This window comes from Lissotriton vulgaris, chromosome 11 (genome assembly GCF_964263255.1).
Source record: "Lissotriton vulgaris chromosome 11, aLisVul1.2, whole genome shotgun sequence".
Classification (NCBI taxonomy): domain Eukaryota; kingdom Metazoa; phylum Chordata; class Amphibia; order Caudata; family Salamandridae; genus Lissotriton; species Lissotriton vulgaris.
Window position 1 is genome coordinate 223489262 of NC_141699.1, and position 22063 is coordinate 223511324.

The 22063-nt window shown below is 48.5% G+C and overlaps 1 protein-coding gene across 1 annotated transcript in view; it reads left to right on the forward strand.

Moving 5' to 3' along the window:
* Nucleotides 1-22063, forward strand: part of LOC147679554 (unconventional myosin-XVIIIb-like) — a 675984-nt gene that overhangs the window by 584524 nt on the left and 69397 nt on the right. The window lies entirely within an intron of this gene.

The following is a 22063-nucleotide window of genomic DNA, read 5'->3' on the forward strand; positions in this document are numbered from 1 at the left end:
ATTTTTCGTTGCTAGCGAAACCATTGGTGGCTCTTACGTGCAAGGATGTTTCAACTCCTTTACCATGGACGGAAGAATGTCAGAGAAGTTTTTCTGAATTACGTGATTCGTTGTGTTCGGCTCCTGTGTTAGGTACCCCTGATTACAGCAAGCCGTTCACGTTATATGTTCACGAGAGGGAAGGTTGTGCGTTGAGTGTCTTAACGCAACCTTTTGGTGGTAAGCAACGTCCATGTGCATATTTTTCCTCGACCTTAGACCCAGTAGCTAGAGCATTGCCGAGTTGTTTGAGAGCAACTGCGGCAGCTGCGGTCTCCATCCGACAATCAGCAGGATTGGTCATGGATAATATGCTTACGGTGATGGTTCCGCATGCAGTCGATACTCTTTTGAATCGAACGAAAACTCAGCACTTGACGAGTGCGAGGTTATCTGGGTATGAATTGACGCTCTTGGCAAGCCACATTCAGATAAAACGTTGTAATGTCCTAAATCCGGCAACTTTGTTACCGATTAGTGCAGAGCCAGATGAAGTAGCAGAACATGACTGCTACTTGCGTACAGAGGAGGAAACAAAAGGTCGAGTGGACCTTAAAAACACCCCATTGGAAGACCCTGACGGCACCCTGTATGTGGATGGGTCATGTTTTAAATTGCCGAATGGTGATGTGACTACTGCTTATGCTGTTGTGACGTTGAATACTGTTGTTGAGACTGCGAGATTGAATCAGAATTCTGCCCAAGCTGCAGAGCTGATTGCTCTTACTAGAGCATGTGTATTAGCAAAAGGTAAACGTGTGAATGTGTACACCGATAGTCAGTATGCTTTCGGTGTAGCGCATAGCTTTGGACGGTTGTGGCGAGAGCGTGGTTTCTTCACGTCGCATGGCACGAAAATACAGCATGGCCAGCTCGTGAACGATCTTTTGGATGCGTTGACTTTGCCTGCTCAAGTTGCAATCGTTAAGTGTAGTGCGCATCGTAAGGTGACGGATGATGTTGGTCGTGGTAACGCGTTTGCAGATGAGATTGCTAAGGAGACTGCCCGGAACCTTAGCACTCGAATGTATGTGACGAGTTCGGTTAGGTGGCCTACAGAATCAAGTATGTGTGAGAATACTATAGAGAGCGTGAAAGCAATTCAGAATGAGGCCACTGATACTGAAAAGACGAAGTGGAAAGAAAGTACGGGAAGGTTGGATGCGAATGGTTGCTGGATTGATTTGTCGGATCAGAAAAGATGGATGTTGCCTGATGCGTATGTACTGGCCGTTGTGACAATGGCACACGGGTTAGCACATATTAGCGCGAAAGGTATTTGCAAGTTGTTGGCTGATGTGTGGAAGAATGATGGTATTACGAAGTGTGCTGAACGTCTGGTGAAGAATTGTATGGTGTGTATAATGTACAATCCTGGCAAAGGAACCCCAACTCCCCCTGGTAGTTTTGCTCCTCCTTCGTATCCCTTTGAGGTGATTCAATTGGACTTCATCCATATGGAGCGATGCAATAACCTGAAATACGTTTTGGTTGTGGTTTGCGCATTCTCCCGATGGATCGAGGCCTATCCCCTCAAAGATAATACTGCTTTGTCTACTGCGAAAATCCTACTGAAGGAATACTTTCCTCGGTATGGAATGCCTAGAGTCGTGTGGTCAGATAACGGAAGTGAGTTTGTTGGAAGTGTGATGAAGAGTGTGTGTAAGGGCCTTGGAATTAATCAAAAATTCCATAGCGCCAATCATCCCCAGTCAGCTGGATTGGTTGAAGGTTACAATGGTACCCTTAAATTAAAGTTAGCAAAGATTCAGGCTACGAGTGGACTTTCGTGGCCTGACGCTTTGCCTCTAGCACTACTGTCAACTAGGGCGACTGTACACTCCCGAATAGGGCTTAGTCCCTATGAAATAGTGTTCGGCCGTCCTGCGAATGTGTGGGGGGTTCCTAGGCCAGGTATATTCGTTGATCTTGAGTATCCGATGTTGATTGACTACTTACATGACTTGACTGCTAAACTGAGGTTAATTCATCAACAGGTTTACGACGCCTTGCCGACGCAGACGGAGGGTCCAGGCCACCAGCTCCAGCCCGGTGATTGGGTTGTCACCCGTAATTTTTCACGCAAGAAGAATCTGGACCCCCGTTTTGTTGGACCTCACCAGGTGCTCCTGGCCACGAGGACTGCCGTTCGTCTTGAGGGGCGGAAGAATTGGGTACACGCTACCCATTGTAAACGAGTCCCTATTCCTTTGCCGGCAGACCCGTGGGTGAGGAAAGGCATTGCGTCAACAGAAGCAGAGACATTGCCGGCGTTTGTACCTTTTAGCGACGCACAGCTTGTTGGTGAACACTCAGCGCAGCAGAAAGCCACTGTTGGAACATTGTCAGCAAAAGACTCAAGACCAAATCAACAAACTGATCAGCAGGACGCTGTCTCCTCAACGGATCCTTTGTTTGACGAGCAGACACGTCCCGGGAAACATCGATATTCCTTGCGTTCTCATACTAAGGACAAATAAAATTGTTTTCTTGCTTTGCTGAAACTGATAACTGCAATATCTTCGTTTCCCCTGATCAACTTTGAACAATTCGTATCATTGACACTTGTTTTGTACATATATTAAGATTTTCCTTGTATCTTTTCCTTCCACAGCTGAACTATTTGTGCTAAATAAAATACATATTGTGTATTGAGGGCCGTAGGGCCGCGCGCGTACTTCCTTCTGGACAGTAGGTCTTGACGCTAGGTTAAAGGCCGTCGGTTCCTAGGAACTCCTGGGGATTGACTATTGCTGCACAGAACGAAGTGCGTCAAGAAACGTTGCGGACGGTCGTAGGGAAATGGCATTTTCGGAGCTGAACGATTTGGAAGGAACGCAGGCGTATAGAGTCAAACTGCAGAAACTTAGTCGTACTAAATGTTTTGTATTTCAATTGTTTGTACTGTTTTTAACTGCTTCTGCATTCTTGGCGGGTGGGGTGTATTATGCTATGTCTTACTTTTTGCTTCCTACCCCTACTCCTACTTCTTACCCTAACCTTACTTCTATTACTTCTACTGTTTCTCCCCATTCCTTTCATATTTTACCGGAACACGAACAGGCTAGACGTGTAGAATTCCGCAACAATTCCTTTATCCAGCTCCTCCATCAGCATCAGTTAGTGGTTAACACTACTAATTGTTGGGTGTGTGGGTTGATGCCACATACTACGGGTAAGGGAATCCCATATCTGGTGTTACCGTATAGTTCCCAAGGGTCAGCTCGAGCATACCAAACAATGCTTCGAAGCGCACTAGGTTTCCACCCCACTCCAGAACGTTCCCCCAAACCTGGTCCTACCTCGTACCAGTGGGTGCTATCGATGGCAATACAGGATTTGGAAGATGAGATCCATGATGCTTTTCTCATCCCTAAAGAAGAGGTACAAGCCTATAGGGCCCCGAGTAGAGGGGAATATAGTATGTTCACTAATGAAAAGCAGCTTCAAAGCTCGCCTCCAATATGGGTCGTACCCCACACTGGTAATCTTTGTCTCGTGGGTCGTGGTTCGCAAGCCTCACTTGGAGTCAGTGCTTGCACTGAAAGTTACGTTCTGCCAATGTCCCCGACCCCTGTGTTTCTGGCTGCCAAGGGTACGTACTTCATCTGTCATGATCGTGCATATACATGGTTGCCCTCAGACTTCATGGGCTCATGTTTTGTTGCAAATCTGTTGCCTCCGACGTTCACTGTAGATGCTGATTACCATAAGACTAGAGTTGTACGAGGCGTAATTAGCGAAGAGGATACTGCCGGTCAAGAGGCAGGAGACTTTTTCAAGGGTTTCCTCCCGTTTTGGGGACCTATGGTTAATAGTAGGAACCTGAGACATTTGACTCGAGTGGTAGAATCGACAGCTAATGTTACTGCCAGTGCCCTTGGTAATATCACCTCAGAACTTCAGGCGGAGAGACTTATGACGTTGCAAAACCGTATGGTTTTAGATGTCGTCTTGGCGGATCGCGGTGGGGTATGTAAAGTGATCCATTCGAGCTGTTGCATTTTCATACCTGATAATGCTCCTACTGTCTATCAAGCCATCTCGAAGTTGCATAAGATCTCCGAATCCATACACGTGGATGTAGGGGATTGGACGCTACTCGGATGGTTTTGGGGCCTGATGTCGACTTGGGGTTGGAAGGTTCTGATGATCATCGGGGTTGTGGTAGTGTTCCTGTTCACGTGTTGCCTTTGTGTGCAGTGTGGTCCTGCCTTATGTGGCCTCTGTGCTACAACGTGTATGAGACAACCACCTGTTACCAAGGGGACTCGGTCGGACAGAGCTATGCTACAACGACATCTTGATGGTCTGATGAATATTGAATATGATTCCGACTAGTGCTTGCCTACATGAGGGCAAAAGGAGCGTCTGAGGTTCCGTGACAATTGTAAGTGGTGTTTTCGACTCGCACGAATATGGTCGAGTCTAGTATCTATGAACCGCAAATGACGAGTTTAGTAAGTGTGCGCAGTTTCGCTGTGCTAACTTAAACCGTTCGTTTGTTATGTGGGCTTTTTCATCTGTACCCACGGGTTCCATTTTAGATACGGCATCCATTTTGTCTCTTGCCCTCAAGTAGTCAGCGAACGGACGCTGTCCGCTTCGCGACCCTGGGACTCCCAAGATATTTGCGGAAGACACATGTCCTTTGAAAGTGTCTTTATGATGAGGGGGTTGCTACTGTAAGGCAGGTGGCGCCGCTCGAGGCTCATCTTGCCGCACGGACTTATTGTCTCAGCCGTGCATCTCATTAGGCACGTTCCTTTGATGCCTGTATCTCGTGCTTCCCGACACCTCCCCTTTTACACCCTTTCCGATCTCCCCACTGTCTCCGTCTTCCTCTGCACCTGTCTTCGTTCCTGTTTCAATCTACTTTACTGCTGATTGGAATTTGCTAATGGTGGGAAGATGGGTTTTTACAGTTGGGAACCGCCAAATGTTTCCGCACTTATGTTCCGGACCTTGTATGTTTCAAAGCGACCAAAACGACCCCTCTGGGAGCTAGATGTGGGAACTGAGTTGTAAACCTTTGTGTTCAATGTTAGCCTATGGGTAAAAACTGTATAAAAGGAGCGATCCACAAAACCAATTTGAAGCAGTCTCCCCAAGTTGCACGTGGTGTACTTGCCGTGACTTCTGTGTTCCCTGCAGTAAATAAACCTTGACTCTTTGACGCCGAAGGAAGTGTCCCGTGTCTCTGTGACTTGTACGCCGGAGCAGGTTACCCACGAAGGTTTCAGGTGTTGTGCCCTGGCACCGCTGGGTCCAAAAGAACCCAGTCCTTCAAACTCTGGGGACTAGCAGTCCTGCCAGCAATTCCTACCAGCTACATAGTAACTTGTTTATTCAGATGGGGGACTAAGCAATCACAATTGCAACACACAGTTTGAATTATCTGATTACCAGATCGTTGGTACACATCTGCAAGGGCAAGGATGGATGCTTATGTGGTACTCAAGAAATAGTTCTCATTGGAGGTGGGGTTGGGAATGCATGGCAGATGTCCCATGACCCCAAAGACCAACACCATTGATCATACCCCAAATTTACTCTGCAGGTTGAAAACCAGGCAACATCCATAATTGACTGGTAGCTGCAACCTAGCAGGTTAGCTGGTATTGCCTCCACCTCTTCAGCCTCACGTTCCATTTGTGAAAAATGAACCCGCTACCGGGGATTGAAATGTCCAAGGTGATGCACTAACGGCATTCCGACCCGGCATGCCGACGGAAGACGCTATTTCCTTGATTGCACAACTCGTCAGACTAAAAATTGCAAAGTTACTCTGTATGTCCAGCCACTAGCGGTCCGAAAACTGTTCATCAAAGGGGGCCTCTATATACCAGATGAAAGACTTAGACCAATCAATTGGATACTCTGCCCCACATGTCTTGCCGTTCACCGAAATTTGACAATATACCTTCTAGGAAATTTCAGGGAGTTTTTTCAGCAATGAAATTCTTGGTTGTCTGTTATATTCAAAAACAATACACAAAAGAACAGGCAAGGTCTAACAGTGGTGTGTAACTGCAATGGCGACCGTGAGGCACTAGTGGGGAGCGCATGAGATGAAGGGTTGCAAAAGTTGGAAACTGTATGTCACCAATAGGACCAGAATAATTCCCATCAGACCACCCATGTGGTGGAGTTACGTCACATGGGAATCAATGATCATCCCAAACCGAATCTGACCATATAGTGTCGATCCGGGAAGGGTCGTCAAAGAAATATGGTCCTGTTGTGACACCAAAAAGTGTTGTGTATGGACAAGGTGCAGTGCTCAGGAAAGTGTGTAAAAATAAAATTGGCTACCAGGACACCGAAGAACATTACAATAGGGGTCCAAGTGTCAAAGATTAAAAACACGCCAAGTAGTAAGACTACTCAGAGGCGCTGTGCAGTACGGTCGACATGTTTCAGCTGTAAGAGCAAATAGCTCAGCTTTCTTCAGGACCTTTAAACAGAAAAACAGCTACTGCAACTACATGTGATATGTATAGGTGAAAAATAATGTACTCATCCAGAGTTACATATATACCAGGAACTAGTATACTTAAAAGTCCACTGGAGGGAAGGAGAAGTGTCTTCTTCCCAGCTTTGTGTGGGTGATGGGCTCACCTCAAACCGGCAACCGCTCGGGAGTATGAGGCCCCGCTCTCTCCGTCGGTGCTCTCGCTGCAGACCCGAGCGGAGTGTTATATTCACCAGGAGTTGATGTTTTAGTTGTGAACTGAAGAGGTATTGTTATCTATACCTCTGTTCATAGCTGTTGCTTGAATTCATTTCTTTGTATTCGTCTCCCCAGATGTAAATTTGTTGCTTCACCACTAAATACAAAAGATTTTTTGAGAATATAACTTACTTTCTCCGTGTGTTCTCTTTTCCTTCCTTTGATTTATTCTAGCTAATTACAAAGTGTGATATCCTGTGGATACATTGGAGTGTGTTACATGTGTATGACTCACAACTAAGATTTAGTGTTCCAAAACAAGTCCCTTGTAGCATACTTTGACCTTAAATAAAAAGCACTAACGGCACAGCAACCTCAAGCAACATGACACAACGTGTCGATGAGGTGCATTATACACATAAAAGTCCCCAAAGCGTGATTTCTGTGCCATTGTGATTCACTGTACATTGTGGAAAATAAGAGACAATCTCCCCTAAGGATCCTGGCCCCCGCAAATACACTGCAAACTGCTTACACAGTACGTTGGATTCAAATCAACCACAAATTAATATGGATTTCTTAATATTTACAACCTATGATTGTTTAGTTTGGTGAAGGTGTTACCCATCACTTCTGCTACACAATGTTTTAACCATCTTGGTATTGGATCTCGCCCTAATCCTAATCCTGACACCAGGAGTCAGGATTAGGGTGTCTACATGTTTTAAATGTGAGTGCTTGTCTCTCTTATAAAGATGAGAATCCCCCACAGCATAGTTGACAATGTGGAGCAGATACCCCATGACTCCACAAACACCAATAATCATATGCATAATTACTGCACACCTAACAAACAGATAACATTGGGCTTAGGCAAACTGATGCTACCAGGGGACTTAGCTGCCACTACCTCAGACTATCATTAGCTGAATGGTAGCCCCACCATCAACTACCATACCCCAAAAATAATCAATTTCCACATCCTCCTGGCATAACATTATTTGATAACGTTTCCTATAGCACCCTTTGGTGATATTGAGATTGTGGGAGGCAACATAGGGGGAAAGAAACAACTGTGGATAAAGTGGCATGATATTATCACAGCATCACCATGCAACAAGGATCAGAGGTGCTTGACTGCTCATCCCCTTACCCCACCCACACAAAATTCAGCAAAGCTCAATACCTGTGCACAGTGAATGCATACGTAATCTTGCATAGCAGTCAGAGGGTAGCTAAAGTAATATCACAGACCCTCGAAGCCAGAGGGGAACACATGGTTGATTTTACACATTTCCTTCTTACTTGCCCCTCAATCAGAGTTGAGAGGCTTGGAAAGGGCAAAAAGTAAAAAATACTTTATAACGTTTTCTGAGCCTTCTTTACTTTTTTTCCCTTCCGCTGTCCTCAGAGAAATAGTGCTAGTTGTATTAAAAGGAAAGCCAGGTGTAGATGCTGTGACCCTGGCTGATCCATAAGTTAAACCTATGCAATTCCTCTATCACTGTTACTCTTGTGTGTTGAATGAGAACAGAAAATTACTAAAAAGATGTTGAGATGAATACATTCTGCTTTTCACCCCAAAACGTTCATTTAATGCTTGTTCGTGTTACAGCAGAAGGATATGAAATGTATTCTTGAAGGTTCTCCAGCATTTTAAAAAGTTAACTTTTTTCAGCCTTGTGGTCATTAAGCAAGACATTATCGGATCGCCTGGCTTTTGTAAATACATTTGAATGATTGATTCACAGCAGGCCAGAATTAAATAGAAATTCTGATGGATACTTCTAACCCCATATTCCTCATTTTTAGAATATCCCCAGGCTCCATACTGGATCAGGAAGATATTCATCATAGCCCTTGCATGCCAGTAGCTCCTCCTCAGAAGCGATGATTGGAATCTCATGAGGGCGCCATCGAAGTACACTGACAGCAGTTCTTTTCTTTCCCAGCCTTTGAATAGGAATCCAAAGGTAGCTCATTCTATTTTCTCATCGGTTGATGAGTATTCTTTCCTAAAAGATTCCAGTGTGCCCTGGAACATATCCCTCCTAACACTACAGGGTTAAAGCCTTGTAGTGATAATTTCCAACACATATTGGTGACAGACCCTTTCGAGGAATGCCTCTGGTTTCTGGGTTCAGGCCGCAACTTCAATTCAACAGGGGATTGTGCACTGAAGAACCCAAAAGGCAATCGTTCACAGCAAATTTAAGCTGAATATCACAGGAATGTATATAAGGTCTGGTTCTGAAATTGAGGACCCAGACTTTTTCCTGTTCTCTGAGCTGGTACCACAATAGGTCATCGTTATAATCCAAGTCTTTGGATAGGTTCAAGTTGAAGAAAAAACACAAAAAGTCCAAGAGTGCCTCATCCTAGCTTCACCACTCGCCTTCTGCAAGGATGTCAAGGTGCTCTCCCTGTCTTGTTCTTGGTCCCCTATGGAGAAGCCGATTCCGCAACTAGTTCTGATGCACCCCAAATTGCTGGGTCCATCAGCAACATCACAACAGATTGAACTTTGGTATCCAACCGGCTCCCTCTTGCATGGCTTTGGGCCCCATGGACCCAAGGAGTCCTCCAGTCGAGTTGCCACCAGTAGGTCCACCCTCTGCACTGTCTGTGCTTCTTGAACCTCCTTTAAGTTTGGCTCCAGCTTCTAAGCCAACTCTAAGACTTGTATCACTTAGGCGCCAGCACTATTGATGCTAGTTGAGGGCATACATCCTATTGTCATCACAGACCCACTTCGAGGGACCCTGCTTTTTTGGCACATCACCTTACTCCTGAGAGCCTAATAGTTATCCTCATTTGTTTCCCGACTACCCCCCTAGGCAGAAAGTCCCTAAAGAAAGGCTTTCGGAAAGAGGATGTTCACTTCCACTGGGCTCTCTGTTTTCATTCTGTCAAAGTCAGCTGCTTGCTAGGCAGGTATTCAGATGCCTTATTTGACTCACTGAAATCCTGCCAGCCGGCCTGGAGGAATTTCATGCTAATTTGGCACAATACATCATCTGGCTAGGACTGCACACAAAAGACTGCTTAGGCAGAATACTTGGCTCTAATGCGTTGCTTCGGCACCACATGTGGATGAGATCATCATGCTTCTCAGGTGATTTTTAGGCATTACTCATATATGTGCCTTTCAACAAATGTTTCCTTTTTGGTGAATGTAGAGCTACTGCATACTTCCTTGGTCTTTCTACACCCACACAGAAATTTCTACTGTAAAGCTTCCCCTTTTGTGTCGTCATTAGGGGTTTTGTCTACAAGCAGCATCAATGCCCACCTCCAACAAAAGTCACACCATTCCTTTCAGGGTTGAGGTAGTAGATCAAGCAGCCAATGTCCAGGACTGGAGGGACAGCGAATTTCCCACTCCTAAGCCCCTCCTACAGCAGTCTCTAAGCCTCTTTAGTTTCCCATAATGGCACACAACCACAAAGTTGGACTTGGGATTAAACAATTACTTCAGGTGTGGAAAATATTCGATAAGTGGGTCCTACAGATTTTACAACACGTCTATTTTCTGCCTTTTCATTCGGTCCTGCTGCAACTTCAACTCTTATCAGAGCAGCTTTCAGAGAACCATTTGTCTGCTTAGCGACAAGATATTCAGGCTCTTGTTGACAAAAAGTCATAGCCATGGTCCTGACTTGAGAGATAGGAACTGGCTATTACTCTCATTATATCCTTCTTCTAAAGAAGGGTGAATGCATCCACCCTATTTTAGACCTTCATCCCCTTAACTTATTCCTGTGGAAGCCATGCTCAAAATGCTCACACTGCCAGTATGTTTCTGCTCTTGACCTGGGAAACTGGATGGTGTTGTTTGGATACACAGGACACCTATTTCCTTACACCCTTCCTGCAGGCCCATAGGCACTATCTGCAGTTCAAGGTGAGCTGCTAGCATTTTCAGTTTGCCATGCTCCCTTTCACTTTCACCAGTGCCCATCGACTGTTTACCAAGGCAATGTCGATAGTCACCTCCCATCTTCAGGGATCAAGGGTCTCAGTCTTCCCATACCTTGACGACTGACTATTGACCCCCACAGTCAGTTGTAGACTACCTCCAGACGATGGCAAACCTCCTTGCATTGCTGGGGCTCACAATCAACCTGCAGAAGTCGCAGCTGACTACTACGCAGACACCCCCCCTCTTCAGAGAAATTCTGGAGGAGGTGTGCTTTCAGAATATTCCCTCTGGATAAACAAGTCCAGGTAATTTTGACAATTATCCCAATGTTTCAGCCTGTGCCCAGGGTCTCAGTGAGGGTGGTACTGAGGCTTCTTGGCCTAATAGCAAATCACCAGTTGTGATGTGCTTTCATACAGTTGTGATCGCCATATTTCCCCTTAAAGTCTTAACCTTAATCTGGCCCCTACCTTTCTTATGTGTACCCTGTTTAAACTGTGCTCAGCTGTCCCTTGTATTCTATGACCCAGAAGACAATTCTCCTCATTGCAATCACATCCGCTCGTTGCATGAGTAAGCTTCAAGAAGTTTCAGAACAGCCGTCCTACACCACCTTCTTTCAGGAAAAATTGACACTTCAGACAAGGATAGCCATTCTACCGAAGACTGCAACTCTGTTTCAAATCAGTCAGGCTCTCATACACCAATGTTATTTTTTCCACCTCACCCCTCGAAACAAGAGGAGGGACTCCATTGTTTGGACCACAAAAGAAGGGTGAACATTTTCATGATTGGCATCAAGGACGATCTGCTCTTTGTAAATGTTCTCTGGCATAAAAAAGGCTAGTCAGTTTAGAGGAGGACAATATCCTGGTGGATAGTCCTCTGCATCAAGGTCTGCTACCTGCTGGACAATAAGTAGCTGCTCGAGGAATTGAGGTCTCAGTACACTAGCCAAAGCTGCTATTTCTGTGCTGACATGTGGAGTACCTCTCCAGGATATTTGTCAAGCTGCTACGTGGGTATCGGTGTACACATTCGCAAAGCACTATTGCCTTGACAGCCAGGTCTGGCGGAAAGGGCACTTGGCTGTTCGGTCCTGCAGGACTTGTTGGTCTGAGTCATTCCACAGGCCTCCCACTGGGAGGTTTTGCTTTAGTATCTATTATAACTGTAAGTAATCAAGTATTAGAAGTATCCACTAGAAGAACAAGTTACTTACTTGGTAATGCTCTTTCAGGTGGCTACTCCCTCTCACTGCAGATTCCTCACTTCCCTCTTACCTCCCTGTTCTGTGGAATGGTATCGATCTGCACACTGCCATAAACAATTGGTTTTTACTCTCTCTGTGTGAGTGTGCAGACAATGTTCACAGATGTACTGACATCAATGCTCTTGGGTGGTGTTAGAACCGGCTGTCTCTAGTTGGCAGAGGTATACACTTCTGACAAATAGGGACACTCCTTTTCTAGTCAGGGCAAGGGGATCACACCCTTTGATAACCCCTGCTCACCCCCTTGGTAGCTTGGCAGAGCAGTACAGGCTTATCTCAGAGGCTGTGCGTTAAGCAATTATGACCACATACAGTAATACAGTGAATACACTACAAATGGACACGACACCGTAGTATTATAAAAATAAATATTTTTATATAAGGCTTAGCACAAGACCAAAATAACGGCAAAACTGTACACAATCGGAATAAATACGTTCGGGAAGGAAAAAGGATAGTTCACAGGTAGTTTCTTCTTTAGCACAAAAGTCTTTTAGTATCAAGCAAATCTTCTTCTTGGAAACACAGTTCTTAGCAACAGGGTAACTCACACGGGAGCTACACAACGCTGGGGCAAAGGTAATCCACAGGTTCGGCGTCGACCGCGAGGAGCGCTGCGTCGGGCCTGGAGTCACACGGACCCCCAACAACACAGTACCTTAGGAAAATGAAGCACACGATGATCAGCGGCGTCGAGCACTCCGGCGTCGCGTCTTCGGTGTCGATCAGGCCACAGCAGGCGTTGTCGATGATGCAGTTGCACAGAGTGAGCAGCGCTCACGGCGTCGAAGGGCACACGGTTGATGCGATCAGCAGCGGGGCAGACACGAGGTCCTCTGGAGTTAGAGCCGTACTCCTACTCACTGGCGTTGCTGCTGGCGTCGGTTGGGCCCAGCGTCCGGTCGTCGTGATTGCTGTTCCTTTCAGAGGTGCTGGATTCAAGCTTCCAGCGGATAGCACTTTTTAGCAGGTGAAGTCTTTTGGCCCTGTGACTTCGGCAGGAGACTGGCACTCTTCCAGTCCTTGGAGATTTTCTTAGCAAGCGTGAGAGTACACACACAGTTCCTCTCGCCTGGTTCCTTGGCAAAAATAAAGAAGCACCGCAGGATTTCCCCAACAACAGCACACCGGCAGAAGGGGTAGGCAGTCCTTTAGATCAGCAGGCTTCTTGTCCTTGGTTACAGGGTTCCTTGTCAGAAGTGATCTGATTTCCTAGTTCAGGGGTCCTCCTCTTATACCCCTTTTCGTCTTTGATCCCTTTGTCTATGCCGGGGGTTTCCCAACATCCTGGGTCTGTGGTGGGTGGAGCTAGGCAGTAGCACCTGGCCTATTCATTGAGCCGGGCCGGGTCCTCAGACGCCCCACAGGAGGTGGAGCCAGCATTGACACTGGCAGGAGCAGAGCTATCGCCCTCCTGGCAGGAGGTGGGGCCAGGATCGTCCATGGCAGGTACAGAGCCATCCGTCGCTCGGCAGGAGGTGGAGCCAGCATTGTATCAGGCAAGGCAGGCTATCAACAACTACTCTCCCCCTACTCTCAACGTAATGTCCCACTCATCCCACACTGACTCATCCAGACCTCTTGGAGCCACCCAGCTCCTGTCACACACACGCAAGACCAGCAGAGACCAGATATGGTTAGACAAGAAAATAGACACTTTCTAAAAGTGCTATTTTCGAACCCAGAGTCCAAAAACCATCCACACCAACGGATGCGCAATTAAACCCCGAGTTCAGGGATACCAAACTCGACATTGCACCATGCTCCCCGAGCCAGCTAGGATTATAGCGTTAATAATCCCGGCGGCTCATTCTATTCAACGGAGAGCAGGCTACCTCGCAATAGTGAAGCCCTAAGATGGCGGCACTTCACTATCAGGACATGCCAACTTGGTCAGGCTTGTCCTACCTTACACTTACAATGCACCCTGCCCACGGGCCTACCATAGGGGTGACTAACATGAAGTTAAGGGAAGGTTGGAGGGGCTGGCAAGTAGGTATACCTGCGCAGCCGACGTGACAGTGCAAGACTGCACGTGGGTCTCGCAATGACCGACCCGTAGACATTCGTTTACCAGGCCGCTCCTGTGGGTGGCACAACACGTGCTGCAAGCCCATGAGCGGCATTTGTATTTACAAGCCCCGGCACTCCTGGTGCACTAGACTAGGGACTGACAGTAAACCAAATAAGCCAAACATGGATACAATAGATACATCATTTTAACAGAGGGAGCACTTGCGCTATGGCACTGATCAGCAGTGACACGGCGCCCAAAGCATATACCAGCAAAACATCGTAACACAGTAGAGGCAAACAGAAAAAATGGAGGAGAGACTCAAGCCAATGATGTCAGGTCTAACACGTGTCCCCTCCAGCTGAAATGTGGGGAGAACTACCCTTAACCTAGGGAGTCCTCATCACTAAGGCGGAAAAATCTGGACAGACCATCAGCATTGGCGTGATCTGTGCCAGGGCGGTGTTCCACCGTAAAGTCCATCCCCTGTAGAGCAATGGACCACCTCAACAGTTTTGGATTCTCACCCCTCATTTGCATTAACCATCTGAGGGGCCTGTGGTCTGTCTGAACCCGGAAGTGAGTCCCAAACAGGTAGGGTCTTAACTTCTTCAGCGCCCAGACCACAGCAAATGCTTCTCTTTCTATCGCACTCCACCTCGTTTCCCTGGGAAGTAACCTCCTACTGATGAAGGCTACAGGCAAGTCTCGGCCCTCTTCATTCACCTGAGCTAGAACAGCCCCCACGCCATGCTCTGAAGCGTCCGTCTGAACAATGAATTCTCTCGAAAAGTCGGGTGCTTGGAGTATAGGTGCTGTGCACATTGCAGTCTTCAGGGTGTCAAAGGCCGTTTGACAGGCATCAGTCCAGATCACGTTTCGTGGCTGCTTCCTGGAAGTCAGCGAAGTCAAGGGGTGCACAATGTTACCGTAATCCTTGACAAACCTCCTGTAATAACCCGTGAGTCCTAAGAAGGCTCTCACCTGTGTTTGGGTTTTGGGCGGTGCCCACGCCAGGATGGTATCAATCTTGGGTTGCAGGGGGGCAACCTTGCCGCTCCCTACTTGGTGCCCCAAGTACACCACAGAACCCTGCCCAATCTGGCACTTACTGGCCTTGATTGTGAGGCCTGCTCCGCGCAGGGCCAACAACACTTCCTGGAGGTGGCGCAAGTGTTCCTCCCAGCTGGCGCTGAACACTGCGATGTCGTCCAGGTAGGCGGCGCTGAATTCCTCCAGTCCAGCCAAGACCTGGTTGACCAACCTCTGGAAGGTGGTGGGGGCATTCTTCATCCCAAAGGGCATCACCCGGAACTGGTAAAGCCCATCTGGTGTGGCGAATGCTGACCTCTCTTTTGCCCCATCAGTCAAGGCGATCTGCCAGTACCCAGACGTTAAGTCGAACGTACTAAGGTACCGGGCAGCCCCCAACCGATCGATGAGCTCATCAGCTCTGGGGATGGGGTGCGCGTCAGTCTTCGTGACCGAATTGAGCCCTCGGTAATCCACGCAGAACCGGAGTTCTGGTGAAGCACCAGGCGCGGCAGCCTTCGGGACCAAGACCACTGGGCTGGCCCAAGGACTGCTAGAGGACTCAATCACCCCCAACGCGAACATTTTGGAGACCTCCTCCTTAATGTACGCTCGGACCTTGTCAGTCACCCTGTAAGCCTTGTGCTTCACAGGAGGGCTGTCTCCGGTGTCAACGTCATGGACACACCAATGCGTGACACCCGGAACCAAGGAAAACAGATCCGGGAATTGTCCCAACAGGTGGCGACAATCCTGTTTCTGCTCAAGGGTCAGTGTGTCAGAGAGGACCACACCATCCACTGACCCGTCTTGCTCCTTAGCATACAGGAGGTCAGGAAGAGGCTCACTCTCCTCCTCCGTTCCATCATCTGTCGCTAAGAGCATGCCCACTTCGGACCTTTCTAAGTGGGGCTTCAAACGGTTGACATGCAGGACCCGCAAGGGGTTCCTGGGAGATTTCAAGTCCACCAGGTAGGTGACATCGCTCTTCTTCTCCACAACCTTGAACGGTCCAGTCCACCTGTCCTTGAGCGCACAAGGTTCCACAGGGGACATGACCCACACTTCCTGACCAGGCTGAAGCTCTACCAGAGTGGCATTCCGGTCGTACCATCGCTTCATCTCCTCCTGGCTGGCCTCCAGATTTGCCTGAGCAAGTTCTCTGAAGCGCCGAGTCTGGTTCCGAAAGGCCAGCATGTAGCTGTATACATCCTGGGGAGGTTTCCTGGGAGATTGCTCCCAGCCTTCCTTGACCAGACTCAAAGGTCCTCTTACCGGGTGACCGTATAAGAGCTCAAAGGGGCTGAACCCTAGAGCCTTCTGCGGCACCTCACGGTAAGCAAACAACAGGCATGGCAAGAGGACGTCCCATTTCCGCCTCATTGGTTCTTCAAGACCCATAATCATGCCTTTCAGGGTCCTGTTGAATCTCTCAACCAGCCCGTTTCCTTGAGGGTGGTAAGGAGTGGTGAACTTGTAGGTTACCCCACACTCCTTCCACAGAGACTTCATATAGTTCGAAATGAAGTTGGTGCCTCGGTCGGACACCACCTCTCTGGGGAACCCCATCCGGGAGAAAACACCCATCAGTGCCCGTCCCACCACGGGGGCCGTCACTGTCCTGAGAGGGATGGCTTCCGGGTACCTTGTGGCATGGTCCACCAAGACCAGGATGAACCTGTTGCCCAGGGCTGTCTTGGGGTCCAGGGGCCCAACAATGTCAATACCCACCCGGTCAAAGGGGGTGCTGACCACTGGAAAAGGTTGGAGGGGAGCCTTCTGCTTCCTTCCGCTTTTCCCACTTGCCTGGCAAGTGCGACAAGTCTTGCAATGGATGTCTACATCCCTACGCATCTGAGGCCAATAAAAATGGGTGACAAGCCTGTCATAGGTCTTGTCCTGCCCCAGATGTCCAGCTAACGGTACGTCATGAGCCAAACCCAGTAGGAAGGCTCTGAAGCGCTGGGGTACCACCAGCACACGGGCTGACCCAGGCTCAGCAGCCTTAGGCTCGCTATACAGGAGGTCGTTCTCCCAGTACACAACATGTGACCCTGACTTATCACCTGAGGATTGGGCTGAGGCCTGCTGCCTCATGCCCACAAGAGAAGGGCACTCTTTCTGTTCCGCACAGAATTCCTCCCTGGAGGGACCACCATCCTGCTGCCAGTGGGTCAGCTCGGGCAGATCTCCCAGTTCGGCAATTTGTTCCCCGGTGGGCTCCAGGGCATCCCCCTCAGGGTCTACCTCCTTCTGGACCACGGGAACAACGGGGGCCGGTTTTCCGCGCCTCCTGCCTCTTCTCTTCACAGCTGGGTCCTGGGCCGTACTTTCAGGCTCCGGGACCCCATCAACACCCTTACTCGCTGTCATGGATCGAGTGGTTGCACACACCCACTCCGGTACACCCAACATTTTCAAGTGCGCCGTTCGCTCCACCTTAGCCCAAGGGGAGTCTTCCAAATCATTGCCCAGGAGACAGTCGACAGGCATGGCGGGCCTCACAGCAACCTGAAGAGTACCTGAAACTCCTCCCCATTCAAAGGAAACCTGAGCCACCTCACACTCTTTCTGGGAGTTATCGGCAGCTATCACGGGGTAGAATGCGTGGGGAACCACCTGCTCTCTGGACACCAAGTGACACTTGACAGCTGTCACACTCGCTCCGGTGTCTCTGAGGGCTTCCACTCTATGGCCATTAATGGTCACCCACTGCCTATATTTACTAGTGTTACTAGGCAGAGGGGGTGGAGGGACCATTTGCATGTCTCCTAGCAAGACCAGGGACATTTCTGCGGGACCCCTCCCATCATGGACAACCATCTCCTCCCCTCCCAAGGCTACACTGGCCAACTGACGAGGGGGTGCACGCGGCGGTGCATTCGAATCCTTCTTGGGACACTGGGGGTCATAAAACTGGTGTCCCACCTGCCCACAACCGTAGCAGGTTAGGGGGCCCCTATGAACAGGTTTACCCGTCGGGGCCCCTGACTTCTTCTCAGGGGGAGGCTGGGAACCCTTCCCTTGGTTCCCTTGGGGATTACTTTGGGGCCCTTTCTGAGACTCCTTCTGTTTACCCTTGTCCCCCCCACTCTTCTGCTGGGGACCCTGCCCACCTTTGGCTGAGTCTCCCACTGGACCCTTGTGGACCCTGGTACTGACCCAGCGGTCCGCCTTCTCAGCAAGTTTTCTAGGGTTAGATATCTTGCTATCAATCAGGTGCTGGCGCAGCTCTGGAAAACAGTTATTAGACAAGTGCTCCCACGCAAACAAATCATAGAGAGCTTCATAACTTTCCACTTTGCTGCCCTTTACCCAACCATCCATGGCTCTGCAAAAATAAGACACATATTCAACCCACGTCGTACCAGGCAATTTCTTACATTCTCTAAAAGCTTGTCTGTACTGCTCGGGGGTTAAACCATATCGCAACATTAAAGCATCTTTCATATGAGCATACGACATCCTATCTGCAACAGGCATGTCTAACAGGGTATCTCTTCCCTCACTCACAAAGCGACCCCACAACCCCGCTCCCCAATTCTTCTCAGGGACCTGGTGGGCCAACAATGCTAACTCATATGCTTTAAACCATTGACCAATATCCTCATTCTTATTGTAATCTTTGATCACATCTTTCGGGAAGTAAAACTTACTTTCTGCAGGCTCGGATGGAATGCTGCCACCAGAGGGATTCAACTTTAACTTTTTAGCTTGGATATCCAGTTCCCTCAACCTGGCTTCACGCTCCAAAGCTAACTTCTCTCGTTCAAACTCCAACTTTTTGATCTCTAAATCAGCTTCCCTTCTACCTCTCGCATTTTCTAACTCCAACTGCCCATTTATCTTTAGCCTTGCCATCTCCATGTTGTAAGCTCGCTCTTTCGCCCTTTCTTCTCTTTCTTCAGGGGAAAGACCTTTGGAGGAAACACTGCTTCCGGGAGAGGCCACAGGTCCATTCACTGGCACCTCCTCATCCCCTTCCTCTGTGGGTACCACCACCACATCAGAGGGATTTCTCGATTCCCACCAGGCCTGTAATGCTTTATAAAAATCATCTTTTCTCGAGAGGCCGGTGGTAGGAACTTCAAACTGGTTGCAAAAGTGTTTCAGCTTATCTTTCTTGTATCTTTTTAGCTTACTCCTCTCGAACTCTTCGACAACAACGATAGCAGGGGCAGTGACTCCGTTGTCACTCATGGTTAAAACTGGCAGTGTTCAGAAAATCAAGTTTCAGGAAAGCGGAGAACAAAAATAGGATCCTTCCGAATCAGATTGTGACTGCGTTATGGTCTGCTTTCACTATGTAGCGCTCACCAATCACTGTACATGGGTCATAAATGCAAAGTCCAAATCCTCACCGCTGACCCACCAATGTTAGAACCGGCTGTCTCTAGTTGGCAGAGGTATACACTTCTGACAAATAGGGACACTCCTTTTCTAGTCAGGGCAAGGGGATCACACCCTTTGATAACCCCTGCTCACCCCCTTGGTAGCTTGGCAGAGCAGTACAGGCTTATCTCAGAGGCTGTGCGTTAAGCAATTATGACCACATACAGTAATACAGTGAATACACTACAAATGGACACGACACCGTAGTATTATAAAAATAAGTATTTTTATATAAGGCTTAGCACAAGACCAAAATAACGGCAAAACTGTACACAATCGGAATAAATACGTTCGGGAAGGAAAAAGGATAGTTCACAGGTAGTTTCTTCTTTAGCACAAAAGTCTTTTAGTATCAAGCAAATCTTCTTCTTGGAAACACAGTTCTTAGCAACAGGGTAACTCACACGGGAGCTACACAACGCTGGGGCAAAAGTAATCCACAGGTTCGGCGTCGACCGCGAGGAGCGCTGCGTCGGGCCTGGAGTCACACGGACCCCCAACAACACAGTACCTTAGGAAAATGAAGCACACGATGATCAGCGGCGTCGAGCACTCCGGCGTCGCGTCTTCGGTGTCGATCAGGCCACAGCAGGCATTGTCGATGATGCAGTTGCACAGAGTGAGCAGCGCTCACGGCGTCGAAGGGCACACGGTTGATGCGATCAGCAGCGGGGCAGACACGAGGTCCTCTGGAGTTAGAGCCGTACTCCTACTCACTGGCGTTGCTGCTGGCGTCGGTTGGGCCCAGCGTCCGGTCGTCGTGATTGCTGTTCCTTTCAGAGGTGCTGGATTCAAGCTTCCAGCGGATAGCACTTTTTAGCAGGTGAAGTCTTTTGGCCCTGTGACTTCGGCAGGAGACTGGCACTCTTCCAGTCCTTGGAGATTTTCTTAGCAAGCGTGAGAGTACACACACAGTTCCTCTCGCCTAGTTCCTTGGCAAAAATAAAGAAGCACCGCAGGATTCCCCCAACAACAGCACACCGGCAGAAGGGGTAGGCAGTCCTTTAGATCAGCAGGCTTCTTGTCCTTGGTTACAGGGTTCCTTGTCAGAAGTGATCTGATTTCCTAGTTCAGGGGTCCTCCTCTTATACCCCTTTTCGTCTTTGATCCCTTTGTCTATGCCGGGGGTTTCCCAACATCCTGGGTCTGTGGTGGGTGGAGCTAGGCAGTAGCACCTGGCCTATTCATTGAGCCGGGCCGGGTCCTCAGACGCCCCGCAGGAGGTGGAGCCAGCATTGACACTGGCAGGAGCAGAGCTATCGCCCTCCTGGCAGGAGGTGGGGCCAGGATCGTCCATGGCAGGTACAGAGCCATCCGTCGCTCGGCAGGAGGTGGAGCCAGCATTGTATCAGGCAAGGCAGGTTATCAACAACTACTCTCCCCCTACTCTCAATGTAATGTCCCACTCATCCCACACTGACTCATCCAGACCTCTTGGAGCCACCCAGCTCCTGTCACACACACGCAAGACCAGCAGAGACCAGATATGGTTAGACAAGAAAATAGACACTTTCTAAAAGTGCTATTTTCGAACCCAGAGTCCAAAAACCATCCACACCAACGGATGCGTAATTAAACCCCGAGTTCAGGGATACCAAACTCGACAGTGCACCATGCTCCCCGAGCCAGCTAGGATTATAGCGTTAATAATCCCGGCGGCCCATTCTATTCAACGGAGAGCAGGCTACCTCGCAATAGTGAAGCCCTAAGATGGCGGCACTTCACTATCAGGACATGCCAACTTGGTCAGGCTTGTCCTACCTTACACTTACAATGCACCCTGCCCACGGGCCTACCATAGGGGTGACTAACATGAAGTTAAGGGAAGGTTGGAGGGGCTGGCAAGTAGGTATACCTGCGCAGCCGACGTGACAGTGCAAGACTGCACGTGGGTCTCGCAATGACCGACCCGTAGACATTCGTTTACCAGGCCGCTCCTGTGGGTGGCACAACACGTGCTGCAAGCCCACGAGCGGCATTTGTATTTACAAGCCCCGGCACTCCTGGTGCACTAGACTAGGGACTGACAGTAAACCAAATAAGCCAAACATGGATACAATAGATACATCATTTTAACAGAGGGAGCACTTGCGCTATGGCACTGATCAGCAGTGACACGGCGCCCAAAGCATATACCAGCAAAACATTGTAACACAGTAGAGGCAAACAGAAAAAATGGAGGAGAGACTCAAGCCAATGATGTCAGGTCTAACAGGTGGGGTCTTTATGCGGTTCCAGTCTTCACTTTTGGTGTGGAGAAGAGTTGATGCAGAGCTGCACAATGCCTCCTACTGGTACACAGGGGCCATGCGGAAAAATCTTTCAAATCCAGTCTGGCACCTTCGGATTTTCTAAAGGTGAGAAATCTGTGGTTAGATTATCTACCATTAGGAGTACTACTGAAGGTAAGTAGATGGTTTTTTGCTTCCATGAGATGACTACAGTTTTGAACTTTTCCAAATTTGATCTAATTCTCAAACAATCACTAGAGTTTCCCTGAAATGAAAATGTGTGATACATATTAAGCCATATTCACGTTTGCAAAGTATATGCAGATGGATTTTACACTATTTTGAAAATTCTGCATGAGGATATCTGACATAAATGTTACTTAGTGCATTTCACTTTTCCTTCCCATGAAGAAACGTCTTCCCTAAACACCATTAAAAATGGTAATGCTTCTTTACCACTGCCAGCCTGAAAAGGCACTTAATTCAG